At 34.7% G+C, this 13,514-nt stretch overlaps 1 protein-coding gene across 1 annotated transcript in view; it reads right to left on the bottom strand.

Moving 5' to 3' along the window:
• Positions 1–13,514, bottom strand: part of CSMD3 (CUB and Sushi multiple domains 3) — a 599,019-nt gene that overhangs the window by 122,794 nt on the left and 462,711 nt on the right. The window lies entirely within an intron of this gene.

The following is a 13,514-nucleotide window of genomic DNA, read 5'->3' as shown; positions in this document are numbered from 1 at the left end:
TAGTTCTAGGTGTCTTGCTATATATATATATTGCATTTTATGAATTTTTTCTGTTAAGACTCTGTTATCACAGAATCACAGAATTTTTAGGGTTGGAAGGGATCTCTGGGTATCCTCTAATCCAACATCCCTGCCAAGGCAGGACCACCTAGAGCAGGTTACAAAGGAATGCATTCAGGTAGGTTTTGAATGTCTCCAGAAAGGGAGACTCCAGAACCTACCTGGGCAGCCTGCTCCCATGCTCTGCCACCCTCAATGTAAAGTTCTTCCATACGTTGAGGTGAAACTTCTTGTGCTTTAGTTTATGGCCATTGCTCCTTGTCCTGTCACTGGGCACCACTGGAAAGAGTCTGGCACCTGCTCCTGGCACCCACCTTTGAGATATTTATAGGCATTAATGAGATCCCCTCTCAGTCTCCTCTTCTCTAGATTAAACAGGCCCAGCTCCCACAACCTCTTCTCGTGAAAAGAGATGATCCAGATCCTGATCATCTTTGTGGCTGTCCACTGGACACTCAGAAGTAGCTCCTTGTCTTTCTTGCACTGGGGAGCCCAGAATTGGAAACACTACTCCTTTACTTACCCTTTACTTACCTTGGAATATTTATTTTTTTCTTAAGGACATTAACATTCAGTGCATCTTTACCTTTGTGAAATAAATAAGCAACCCATCCAAAGTAGCAAACACTTTTCAGAATACATATACTGAATCACAAAAGTGATTTTTTGAAGTCATGTTACTAGGACAACTCAATTGAAGAATGTTATTTTTGCACGGTCTGTGAAACATGTTCCCATCACAGGCGTTTACACTTGCAAAAAAGAAAAAAAATAACTGTTTGGATTAATTCTGGCCCCAGTATCTACAAACATTTACATCCTAATTTTATCACCATTGCTAACAAAGGAGGGGAAAATGGATTACAGACCATAAAGATGAAAAATTAGAAGCAGTTAGATATGTGTAGGTACTAGAACAGCTATAAAGAGTAACAGAACCAGTTCTAGTTCATTATCCAGGTTAGACATTTGGGGATAAATAGTCTAATGTGTTGCTACTAGATTGTATTTATTCACCATATATTCTATAATATCTTTATCTGGTATATTTTGTTACAAAGGATGAAGCTAGGCACTTACAATTCCTCCAATTCATACATCCTTAAAGCATTGAAAATATTCTATTAAAAATGTAATGTCTTCAAATTGCCCTTTTTTTTTGACTGACCTAAAGAAAAAAAAAAAAAAAAGCAAGGAAGTTCCACCTGGCTAAGGATCTTGTCATACTCTCTTTTCAAGAAGAAAAGATTTTTATTTTTTTTTAAAGAAAACGTTTTTATATTTATTAAAGTTTCAAACAAAAGTAATTTTAAAATTGTGAGACACTTCTGATTTTTTTGTTCTGTCTTAATTTAGGAGGAACCATGAGATGTCAAATTACATCCCACATTTTTCCTTCAAATTAAACATTGACTTTTTCTTTTACTAGATCTGCTTATTTTTAAAACAATATTTAGCAGCAGTCAAATCTTCTCTTTGGTGTTGCTAAAGATAACTAAAAATTTTTTTTATCACATTTGCACTTTTCTTAAACTTAATTTTCATACACAATGCATCTGATTTTGCCATTCAGCCAAGTAAAGGTCCTTGGGACTTCCACTGCTATTTCCCGTTTTGAATTAAGTTGCAAACTGTATATGGAAAATTCAGGCAAGTGCTGAAGTGTAACTTAACAATCACATCAAGAGCTGTGTCCTGGGAAATCTAAAAAAATAGAATTAATAAGCTATATTTGTGTTGTAATGGGTTATCATAAAATATTTCCACCGCAATTATACAGTATAGTGAGAAAAATTCAAAGGTCTGCTTCTGCATTTCGTATTTCAAGATTGCTGTTGCCTCCAGTTTTGTCTGAAGCACCTTCTTCTCTAAAAGCATAGCACAAGAAAATGAACAAATATGTGACTTATAATCAGTCATTTTGAAAAGAGAAAGCTCCACAGATCACCTGTGGTAACTTTTTTTTTCACTGTCAGTTGAGTATTTCTTAATAAAACACAGATAAAATCTGAGAAGGTAACCAAAAGTTATCATGTTTGAAATAAAATATGTTATGAAGAGTTTTAAGGTGATTAGCATGCCTGAGGCATGACAAAGCACTGACAAATAGGAGCTGCTAGCAGAAAGCGGTTAATATAAAACAGCAGTATGCTCACTTAAGGGGCTTTGAGTCCACTGCTTTATGACCAATTTAAGTTCAAGTGAATCAAACTGCTACCTCAAGTCAGGAAGAAATATGGTGCAGCCAGTAGTGGAGATAGATAGAATATAGATCTTCTTCCTTCCTCTTTTTGTGCCAAGATACTTATTTTTTATTAAATCATCTGTGAAATACTGTAATGCATCTGATAATCAGCTGAGATTGTCACAAGAAGGTAAATTCTGATTTTTAGAACAGTTCATTATTCCTGTTTTCTGTGGGTTATTGTTGTCTGTGCATTTGGCATGTATTTAGTCTCTTTATTTTTTAGTGTTTGAGAAGAATTTTCTTAATAACAAACCATGGCAAATATAATTTGAAGACAAAAAATATCTGCTTCAAAATTAACAAAACCTGATAAAATATAAACCTGATCATTCAGTATAATCTATACAATCTGCCCTTGGAAAACTCATTAAAATATTATTAGCCAGTCCAAATAAGGATCAAATCACTTTAGCTAGCAAATCTGGGGGTTGATATATAGGTGCACTGCAGACTAGATATCAAAATAAGGCTAGTGATGGGTTTATGTGCAAACCACTAGAAGAGGCACTCTTACTGACATGAGTAAGGGTAGAGAATTGCTTACCTGCAGCACATAATTATTAACAAGAGTGACCGAGCAAATGGAACTATATAATTGAAATAATAATACAAAAAATTGGATATAAAAATTAAGAGAAAACATGAAAACTTAAAAGATGCGAAAGCTGTTACATTAATTATAGTATATACTATCTACAATAATAATAAATAACACTAATATGATGTACCTGCTATGTAATACGGAACCCTGAAAGAAACATCACTCCATAACACCTTCTTTTCTGTAAATAGGTATGTTTCAATTTGACAAAAACGAAATTCAAGCATCTATTATTATTATTTGTTTAAATAGGTAACAATGGCTTATTTACCCCCTGGACAGCAGCTTACCATTTTGACAGCTTTTAAAGCTCTTAGGATTGATTGCATACCTAAAACATTGAATTTATCTCATTTTGTCTAAGCTACCTAAAATTTATATAGTTTGTGGGGACTTATTTCTTGAATATTTTCTTGAAAAGGAATGAATCATGCTCTGGAAGGACCTATCTTTATTGATTAACTGGAGTGAAACCTAGACAACTATTGTAAACTAGATATTCACCTTTTAGATGGCTGAAGAAAACTGAGATGAGCTTCATCCATAATATTTTGATCTTACAGACACAATTTTTTCTTCTTTTTTGCCTTACAAAGCAATCTTTTTAAAACTTCAGTACACACTGAAGACCTTAAATAATATTCTACTAAATAAAAAAATAAATGTGTTAAATAAATGTGGTTTTACCTGTGCACAAGCTGAAATAACATGTCGTGTATAGCAATAGAAAAGGCTTCCTCCAGAGTATACTGTTTTGTTCTTAAGAAGGAAATAAGGACATATGTTGTGAAAAAAAAGAAAGGGCAGAGACCTAGAAGAACATAGGTTGCTTTTTCATCCAATATAAAAATCAAAGTATTCAATTATACACTGACAGAGAATTTGTTTTTAATGTCACTTATAGTACCATATTTTCTCTTGTATACTTTTGAAAATGAAAGACTACTGCAAAATATACTTTAAAGTACCTAAAAATCAATGACACATTCAAATACCAGTAAATTAAACTAGGTTTTCCTTCAATTAATGAGATTCAACAACTATAATGAACAGGTGTTCAATACAATGTAAGTATCCATAAGACAAGAAGTGTTAAATTATGACAAGCTATTGGTGTTACAAGTTTGTAGGGCACTAACTGGCTAGAAGCACCCTTGCTTCTAACCAGGGAACTTCACAAATGGTTCACCAATGCCTGCTTACTTGTGTCTTATTGTGCTGCTAATGTATGTTCTTATCACATACGGATCACATTTAGCTGCCGCTTTAAAGACAACTTGGATATAAGTTTATTCAATCTTGTAGCATACAATCTGTAAAACAGTAACTGTTAGTGAAAACACAGTTCACAAATACTAACTTTTTTTGTGTTCTGCTCAGTATGGAGAACAATGACTAAACTTCCAGACAAAAAACTGATTGTCTGCTGAATAAGAAATCAGAAAAAAATCAGACATCACAGATTGGTCTGTTCAGTGTCAACATGCATGTTCTTTCATTTAGTACCTATAAAGGGTACAAGAAGAACACTTAGAAAAACAGACAGAATAATAATAAGGATAAATGGGGGGGGGGGGAAATTTGTGAAAGCTAGAGAAAAGTACAGAAGAAAAACAGATGTACATATGAAAAATAAATTATAAACCAGAATACAAGTATATACAGTGAATGGAAAAAAAAACCCAAACTATTACATATATGATGAAGATGCTTTCTAAAACCTGTGGCATGCTGTCAAGCTTTTGAATCCTTCATGGCTTTTCTTTTTTTCCAGTTAGATCATGACACCACATTTAAAAGGAAAAAGGACTCCTGTGGCATTTGCTTTAGACTTACTATTTTTTTTTCCTTATTTTTTGGAAGGTCAGTCTCAAAGTTTTGAGTGAAAATACAACTCTTCCTTTCAAATACTGCTAATGGTATTTCCAAACCAATGAAAGAAAGTTGAAATAATAATACAACTCTAGTAGAACAGTTTGTCAAAAAATACAGATAGATGGCTCTAAGCAATAACCAAATTATATTTCACAGACTGAGAGTGAAAAGACCCAGAACACTGACTAAAGTAAATAATCTATAATTTATTTAATCTGAAGAAAATTTGCATGGAAAAGCCTACTGATAGGTAATATATTTTTTGATGTGTAAGCCCATCGTTGTTTCAAAATATCCTGCTAAAACACAGGTATCATTACGCATAGGATCAGGTTAATAAATGGTTAGAAGGGTGGTGCCACAGTCAGGGGTTTGGGTATCTAGAACATGGGACTCAATTTAGGAGGCCAGGTCTACTGGGGGCTGGTGAAGCTGGGTGCGCATGGTTTTGGTAGGAGACTTGCCAGACTGGTCAAGGAGGCTTTAAACTAGATGCGTTGGGGAAAGGGGGCATCATTCCATCCCAATACACCCAGTCAGTTGCCAACACTTATAATAAATGCTTGGAGCAATGTAGAGATATTCCAGCCACTCCAGCCAATGAGCCGGCTTCATTTGGAGCTCAGCTCAGATGCCTCTCTACAAACGCCCATAGCATGGGGAACAGACAAGAGGAATTAGAGATGTGTGCACATCTATGGCGGTATGATATAATAGGCATCACAGAAACATGGGGGGATGGCTCCTATGACTGGAGTGTTGGAACCGAAGGTTACAGGCTAAGGACACTTGTGTTGGCAGCCCCTTGTTTTCTGTCCTGATATTATGATTCTTATGGTACAGGTGTATGGCTTCATAACTGATAGCTATTTGTAGTGGAAAGTCTTGATTTAAATACTTTAAGTGATGAAACTGCAGAATATATTTAGGCAAATTATTCCACTGTCCAGTAATTTTATTGTTTGGGGTTTTTTTGCCCTCTGTGTATTTCTGATTTATTTAGGTCTAAGTGCTAATCAGTATGTACCTGACTAAGTCTGCAGACTTCATGATTTTATTATGAATACTGATACCCTCAGACTTCAGTTGTGATAATACAGTGACTTTTAATGTAGGTAAGGATAAGCATATTTTTGAAGATTTTTTTTTAAGGTATCAAGTTTTGAAATCTGAAATTATTTCAATTCTATTATACATAGAATACGGTATTATTTTCTCTAATCAGAAAGGGGTATGGACTCAACCAAAAAGAACAGCATCAAAGATGTTTATACTCCACATAACCATTTTATATGCACATTACAACAAATATGTTGCAGATAGCATAACATCATTCCATATTTGACTACACTATTGACAGGCTTAATCTTCTCAATGGTATTAAAAAATCCAGAAGACTTTGATCTTAATAACTGGTAATTTACAAACATTAAAAATAGATACCTGATTGAATACATTAACATTTATTACATAGAATACATAAAATCACACTTTGATCTTTTTTCTCAACCAGACATTGGACATTACCTAAACTGTTACTAGCAATGAACCTAACTATGCCATTTAATTAGTGTCTTTAAAAAAAAAAAAATCTATTATAATGATTATACTTGCAAACAGTAAAAGATTGTTGTATATTATACAACATATATAGCTGATATATGATCTATGTATATCAGAAACAAATAGTGTTGTATGTGTTTCTTATACTATTTTATTTTAAGGAGCTATGAGAATTCATGATAACATGGTTGAAGAAAATTGTGGTAGACCGTTCCTTTGCCTCCTTTAACAAGAAAAGGTCTTATTTGTTTCCAGTGAGATACATTCTGAGCGAACAGAGCAAACTTGGATTATAGTTATACCAAGTAAAAAACTGAACACTTTGAATAGGATCCAGGAAACATGAGTCTAGCAGTTATGAGGCCTTATTTTGAAAAATAAAGAGAGAATTTGATTTAATAAGATTTGTCTAGAATAATCCCTCATTTTTAATTATGAAGTTTGCTTTCGTTTGGTTTGGTTAAGTTTGGCTTTTTAATTCAATAATATTTGGAGGAACAGTGTTCACAAAATAGCTAAAAAATAAATTATGAACATGATTTATTGTTAAATTAAACATGAGAAAAATTTATTTCCCTCTCATTCAGTTTCATTTCTAATTAGATGGATGAAACTATACAAAAACATTATTCATAACTGCAGAAACCAAGAAAAAGAGAAATACTAATTATTGGAAAGAGGTTATATAATAAAATTATATTATCTTCTTTTGTGTATTAAGGACAGATAAAAAAAAATCTGTGAAAAATCAGTGAAAGCTTTTCTAAATAAGGTATGGAATTTGAATATATCATTTTTCCCCAAAAGGTCATTCTCTGAAGCATTTATATTCATATGATTATAACCCATATTGTGATCACCCAACCTTAATTCCCAACAGTCTAATTACATGCCTAATCAACAGAAAAAAAAACACAACCAGAAAAAACAAAATATAGAAAGATAGATTAAGACAGCTTTAAAGGAGTATTCTTAATAGGAATTTTCCTAGTTATTATTATAATTCATAAGAAAATATTGCTAACAAGAAATTCTCACTAAGGCTTACTGAATATGGTATTTGTAGTTTTAGATACTTAGTATCTCTAAATTAGAGTTCTATTAGTATTAGGTAACTGAGCCTAAAATTCTTAAATTGAAGAAGTTGTTTGTCTTTTTACAGTGGTTTTAGAAACACTTATTGCCAATTTGTTTTTAATTTCTCAGTAAAATTTTTAAGGTTGGATGGGAGGAATTTTCATGTAAGTACACAGCCAGAGAGAAATCTTTCGCTATACGGGCCTGCCGTAACATGGTATTTATTTAATTTAGTCATTCATCTTTGTAAATTCAATTTATCTGAAGTACTAGAGACATATACTGACCTTTGGGTTCAGTTTAAGCTAAAATATCTATTCGTATCTATTTTCTAGTCCTGCTTCATTGCTTTCCTATAAAATTGCGTATTTGCTTTTAGAAAATGCATCTGAATCACACTTTCAAAGCATCTGACTGTCTAAGCAAGTTTTATAGAAAGAAAGAGATGGTAAAACATGATTTTTCTGTTGCTTATTTTTATGTCTCTGATCTGAAGAAGAAATAAAACAATTTTTTTTTTTGTAAATTTACAATTAAGTAAAAAATCTTATTAAGATGCCAGGTTTAATTCAAGCCATGTTACTAAGTAACAAGGCTTCTAGATTTAATGGAAAAGGCACTATGAAAAAGCGGCATGGTTCTTCAATCACCTCTCAGCTAATTTAGAGCTACTAATTAAAAGTACAACAGCTTTTGAATATAATAATTATCTTTTATTATCCTACCAGTACATGTTATTGTTTAGGTAAGGTGATTCATCAGTTCATTCATCTGAAACAAATTATCACTTCACCTGAATCATGTGGATGAAATTAATACTTGAATAATTATTTTTTCTTTTCATTAGTAGGCAAAACCAAAACATCTCCCTAAAAAAAAAAAAGAACCAAAAAAAAAAAAACCAACCAAAAAACCCAAACCAATTAGGAAACACTGAAAAATTCCTTCACATCTATTATCAAAAAGTATATAAATAAAACCTGTGAAAGAAAAGAATAGAAATATTCCAGCCATTCAATAGCTGTATACAGGAGACACATCAATATGGTCCGCAAAGTAGATGCAACCATTTATCAGTTTCCAGTCTGGCAACAGATGTTTTGCCAGTCTGCCTGAGTCCATAACTGAAATGTGAAATGAAAACTTAGGGAATGTTTCAAAGTGAAATGTTTCAAGAGCTAAATGGAAAACTTTTATTTGTGGAGAAAGTAAACCCTGTGTAAGATTTTATTTTGTTCTTAGCAGGGCATCAGCACAGAAGTGGTAGAGAATGCATCCTAAATACAATGAGAATGTTATTATTGAGTTTTCTGTTTTCTCAAAATTACTGTATTTTCATTATTTTAATTTATAAATATTACAATGATTAATAGTAATATCATAAAGTAGTAGAAATTCATTACTCTCTAATTCATTTTAATTGCTCTGCATTTATTGACATGATATGAGTGAAACTGGTTTATAATCCTGAGTAGTGGAAATTGTCTTCATCTGCAGTCAAAATATTAGAATACTTTATCGTTCATAGAATCACAGAATGGTTGAGGTTGGATGTGACCACCAGGGGTCACCTAGTCCAAGCTCCCTGCTTAAAGAGGGTCACATAGGGCTCATTACTTATGAGTCCACAACCTCTCCAACGCCCAGTCACCCCCACAGTAAAGAACATCTTTCTTATGTGCAGATGCAACTTCCTGCGTTTTAGTAGTTCATGCCTGTTGCTTCTCATCCTATCACATGGCAATTCCAAGAAGAGTATGGCCCTAACGTTTTGACACTCTCCCTTCATATACTTACATACGTTTCTCAGATCTCCCCCTTGAGCCTTCTTTTCTCCAGGTTAAACAGGCCTATCCCCTCAGCCTTTTGTCAAACGAGAAATGCTCCAGACTCTTAATCATTCCAGTAGCCCTTTTCTGGATTTGCTCCAGGAGCTCCATATCTCTCTTGTACTGGAGAGCCCAGAACTGGACACAGTACTCCAGGTGAGGATTTCTCACCAGGGCTGAGTAGAGAAGAAAGATTACCTCCCTAACCTGCTGGCAATGCTCTTCCCAGGATACCTTATTGGCCACAAGGGCACATTGGTGGCTCATTGACAACTTGTCCACCAGGACTCTTGGGTCCTTCTCCATTGAGCTACATTCCAGCAGGTCAGCTCCCAGCCTGTACTATAGCATGGAGTTATTCCTTCCCAGGTGCAGGACTGTGCACTTGCCTTGCATTTCAGATGCTCCTCCCTACCCATCTCACCTGCCTGTCTAGATTCTCCTTAATGACAGCACAGCACTATGGGCTATCAGCCATTCCTCCCAGATTTGTATCAGCAAACTTGCTTTCATAGATGTGTACTAGATCCACCATTAAATGTTGGGGGATGCTGCTACTTACAGGTGTCCAATTGATTGCAACCTTCTGAGAAATGCCATTCAGCGAGTTCTAAATCCACCTCACCATCCACTCATCCAGCCCGTGCTTTGCAAGCTTGCCTATGAAGATATCATGGGAGACAGCCTCAAAAGCCTTGCTGAAATCCAGGCAGACAACATCCATTACTCTACCCTTATTTATGCAGTCAGTTGTCCCAACACAGAAGGCAAACAGGATTTCCATTTGGTGAATCCATACTGACTTCTCCTGATCACATTATTTTCCACATGCTAGAGATGGCCTCCAGAGTGAAGTGTTTCACCATCTTTCCAGGGATTGAGGTGAGGCTGACTGCCTGTAGTTCCCAGGATCCTCCTTCTTGCACTTTTTGGAGACTGGACTGACATTTCTTCTAGGCACCTCTCCTGGTTGCCACCACCTTTCAAAGATGATCAAGAGTGGTCTAGCCGTGATGTCCACCAGCAACCTCAGCACTCATGGGTGCATCCCATCAGGGCCCATAGACTTGTGGGTGTCAACTTTGTCTAAATGATCTCTAACCAAATCCTCTTCAACTGAGGGAAATGATTCCTCTCTCCAGACCTCATCCCTGGTCTCCTGGGTCAGGAATGAATGAGGGGTGGCCTTGGAATTGAAGACTGAAGAAAAGGCAGCATTCAGTGTTTCTGTGTCCTCCATTGCTAGGGTCCCTGCTCCATCCATAGCAGGCCCACAGTTTCCCAAGTTTTCTTCTATTATGTATTTGAAGAAGCCCTTCTTGTCCTTAGCCAAATAGAATTCTAAATGGGCTGTGGCTTTCCTCATCACATTTCTGCATACTCTGACAACATCCCTTCAGCTTAGGATTTTACTACGCATTTCAGTACATATACCAATTACTTGAATTTGCAATACTCAAAGCTTCAATCAAGAACAAAACTACGTAACTTACATTTTTGAAGTACTTCCTAGTGCACTTCCTATTTCAGTTCAGAGCCTGATCTTCTAAACTACCATCAAAATCAGGAGATGCTAAAATTTAGACACCTTCTTCACCCATGAGATAAAAAGAAAATTTATTCTCCTTGCATGGAACATAAAAATGTTAAATATTAGCATGAGCTGAGACTTTGTAGATCTGGTTTTAGAAAGTATGACAGGAAATGAAACCACTGGAGAAATGAGACTGAAAAATCTCAGTGATATTATGACAATACGTTAGGTTGCAACTACACCAAAATTTTCAGTCATACACGGTCTCCCCTCTCCACTTCCATCCCCCCAAAAAAAAGCTCACAGAGGGAATATTTTGAGCTTCAGAAAGTCCAAAAGGAACCATCCAAACCATCCAAGAGCCTTAGTGATGTATATGTGCAGCATATTTATGATGTAATGACAGATAATAGGGAAAAATTTAAGCACAGCAATTAAAATTACAAGAAAATTGAAATATCATGTTAAAGTATAGATTGGGACTCCTTTGAAACACTAAAAACATTTCTATTTTAGCAATAACTAAATTAATAAATAAGCCCAAACCCAAAATGTAAGTACCTGTACAGTTCAGCACTAAAAATCACAGATGAACCTTGTGAAATAGTTACCCTAATATGGAAACTGCATGTATGGCACCAGACATATCAAACGTTTGGTGCAAGTATTCTGTTTCCCTGCATACCTGAGACTTATGTGGAATCCTGACATCTATACATACCATTTCCACCTTAGGGAAACTCTTTAACTAGATTTTTTCTTTTTAGATAACTGTAAATAATAATTGCATGCAAACAGCAAACAGGTAAATAAACCAACCTTTCTTTAGTAAAATAGAGGGCTCAGAGATATTTTTCTAACAGTGCAGAATAATCATCCATTTTGCAGTCACAACTGCAATTGGAAGAAATACAAAGCAAAGTGAGGACTGCAAACACCTTTTTCTTTGTTTTCTAAACATAGTCAATTACAGGGAAATCTTTAAAAGTAATCCTGAATCTTTGAAGATTGTATCTGCATACAGAGTGGTGAACACATATCTGAGTCAATACAGGTGAGCTTACTTGAGAGAGGAATGGTTTATATCCAAAGGAATATAATGAAGAGGAAAGGTGAGAAATATGGACTGTAACTACATGAGCAGGGCCTAATATTGAAATGCTTTATAAATGGAAGACTTTTTCTGTAGAAGGATTTTTGCAGTTCCTTGATCCTAGACTGATCCTAATGAACTCCTTCCCTGAAATAAAGCAGAATACCTCAAGACAGAAACTCGGTACCCTAACAGACAAACTGTATGTTATTCTAAATAGAAGCACTGTTAGTCTTCCCAGTTGTCTGGGATTTTATGTAGCCATCTAAGCAAAATTAATGCTTCCAGAAGAATCAGAAGCTGTAACAGCTCTTTTTTCTATCAGGAAAGATGTATTTTATTTACAAAATATGTTGAATAGCTTGATCTTTAAAAGTCACCTGATGGTGACTTTAGTATTGGCTTCTGCTCACCTGGCAAGCATGTTAAGCACTGAACCAGTGAAGGAAATACTCCCCAGCTGTGAGTTTATATATATATAAAGCCCTTCAGTACTTCCTCTCATAAACCTGGGAGATTCATAGGTAAGTGGAAAGTGATGTGAAATGACCTTCTGGTACTTCTTTAAATTATATAGGCAGCATCTTAATGACACACACTTGGCCTTGAATTAGAAAAGCAAAACCAGAAGTATAAGTTATACACCTAATGCTTACTCCTTTTCTCCCAAATGGCTGCAATCTCCAGTTATTTTATGGAGGGCAAGTAGTAACATAATTCGTGTGTACTTCATGACAAAAAAGGTAATCACCAGCTACGAGGTATCTTCAATATAAAATACATTATTACTAGCATATTAACATGTGAATTAAAGAGTATTACTGCTCTGGTTTCAAACAATAATATAAAATGAAAAAGTCACAACCTTGTTAAAACTTGCAAAATATTCTCAAATTTTTACATCAATGGTAATATAATTTCCTAGTTTGAACATGTAACTTAGATTCTTTATTCTAATTCATTTTATACCAAACTCTGAAAATATTTATATTTTAGGCAGCACCTTAATGTACATTTATTATTTACGCTGGGGAAAAATTCCTAACTTCATACTTGCCAAAAAAAAACCCAAACCACAACAAAAAATATTTCCAGCATGTAACTATTTCTGCTTTTCACTTTCTCTTTCCAGACGGCAATATAAATCCATTATGTATTCATTGTGTAGACAGGCTATAGGCCATAGCTTCCTTTTCCTGTAAAATATTGAAAGTAATGAAGTCCAGCACCTGAAATTCTTCTTGAGTATGTGATCTAACATTTAGACAAGCAGGAATGCTATTTGCTAATACATGCTTAATAATAAGACATAGATTTTGTTTGCCTCCAGTGTTATATATAAAAGATTTGAGGATGAGGAATCATTAAATAAAGCTTGAATTTGAATCATCCAAGCTCAAGCCCCTAAATGGCTGCTAACTGAAATGTATCTGAAATTGATAGCCTTACCATATACTCACAAGATAAGATCATGAAGTTACGTGTGTTCAGTGTGACTACTGGATGGATGTAGATTAAACTAGCATCAGTGTTCTCTGATTCATTTAAACCAATGGTAGCTGCCAAAACAAATATGACAAAACATAGCATTAAAAAAAAAAAAAAAAAGAAGAATACTCTGTCAATTGTATATG

This window comes from Pezoporus wallicus, unplaced genomic scaffold (assembly GCF_028554395.1).
Source record: "Pezoporus wallicus isolate ANWC-B61680 ecotype Strahan unplaced genomic scaffold, APGP_CSIRO_Pwel_v1 contig_3812, whole genome shotgun sequence".
Taxonomy (NCBI): domain Eukaryota; kingdom Metazoa; phylum Chordata; class Aves; order Psittaciformes; family Psittacidae; genus Pezoporus; species Pezoporus wallicus.
This window is presented reverse-complemented; position numbering and strand designations above follow the sequence as displayed.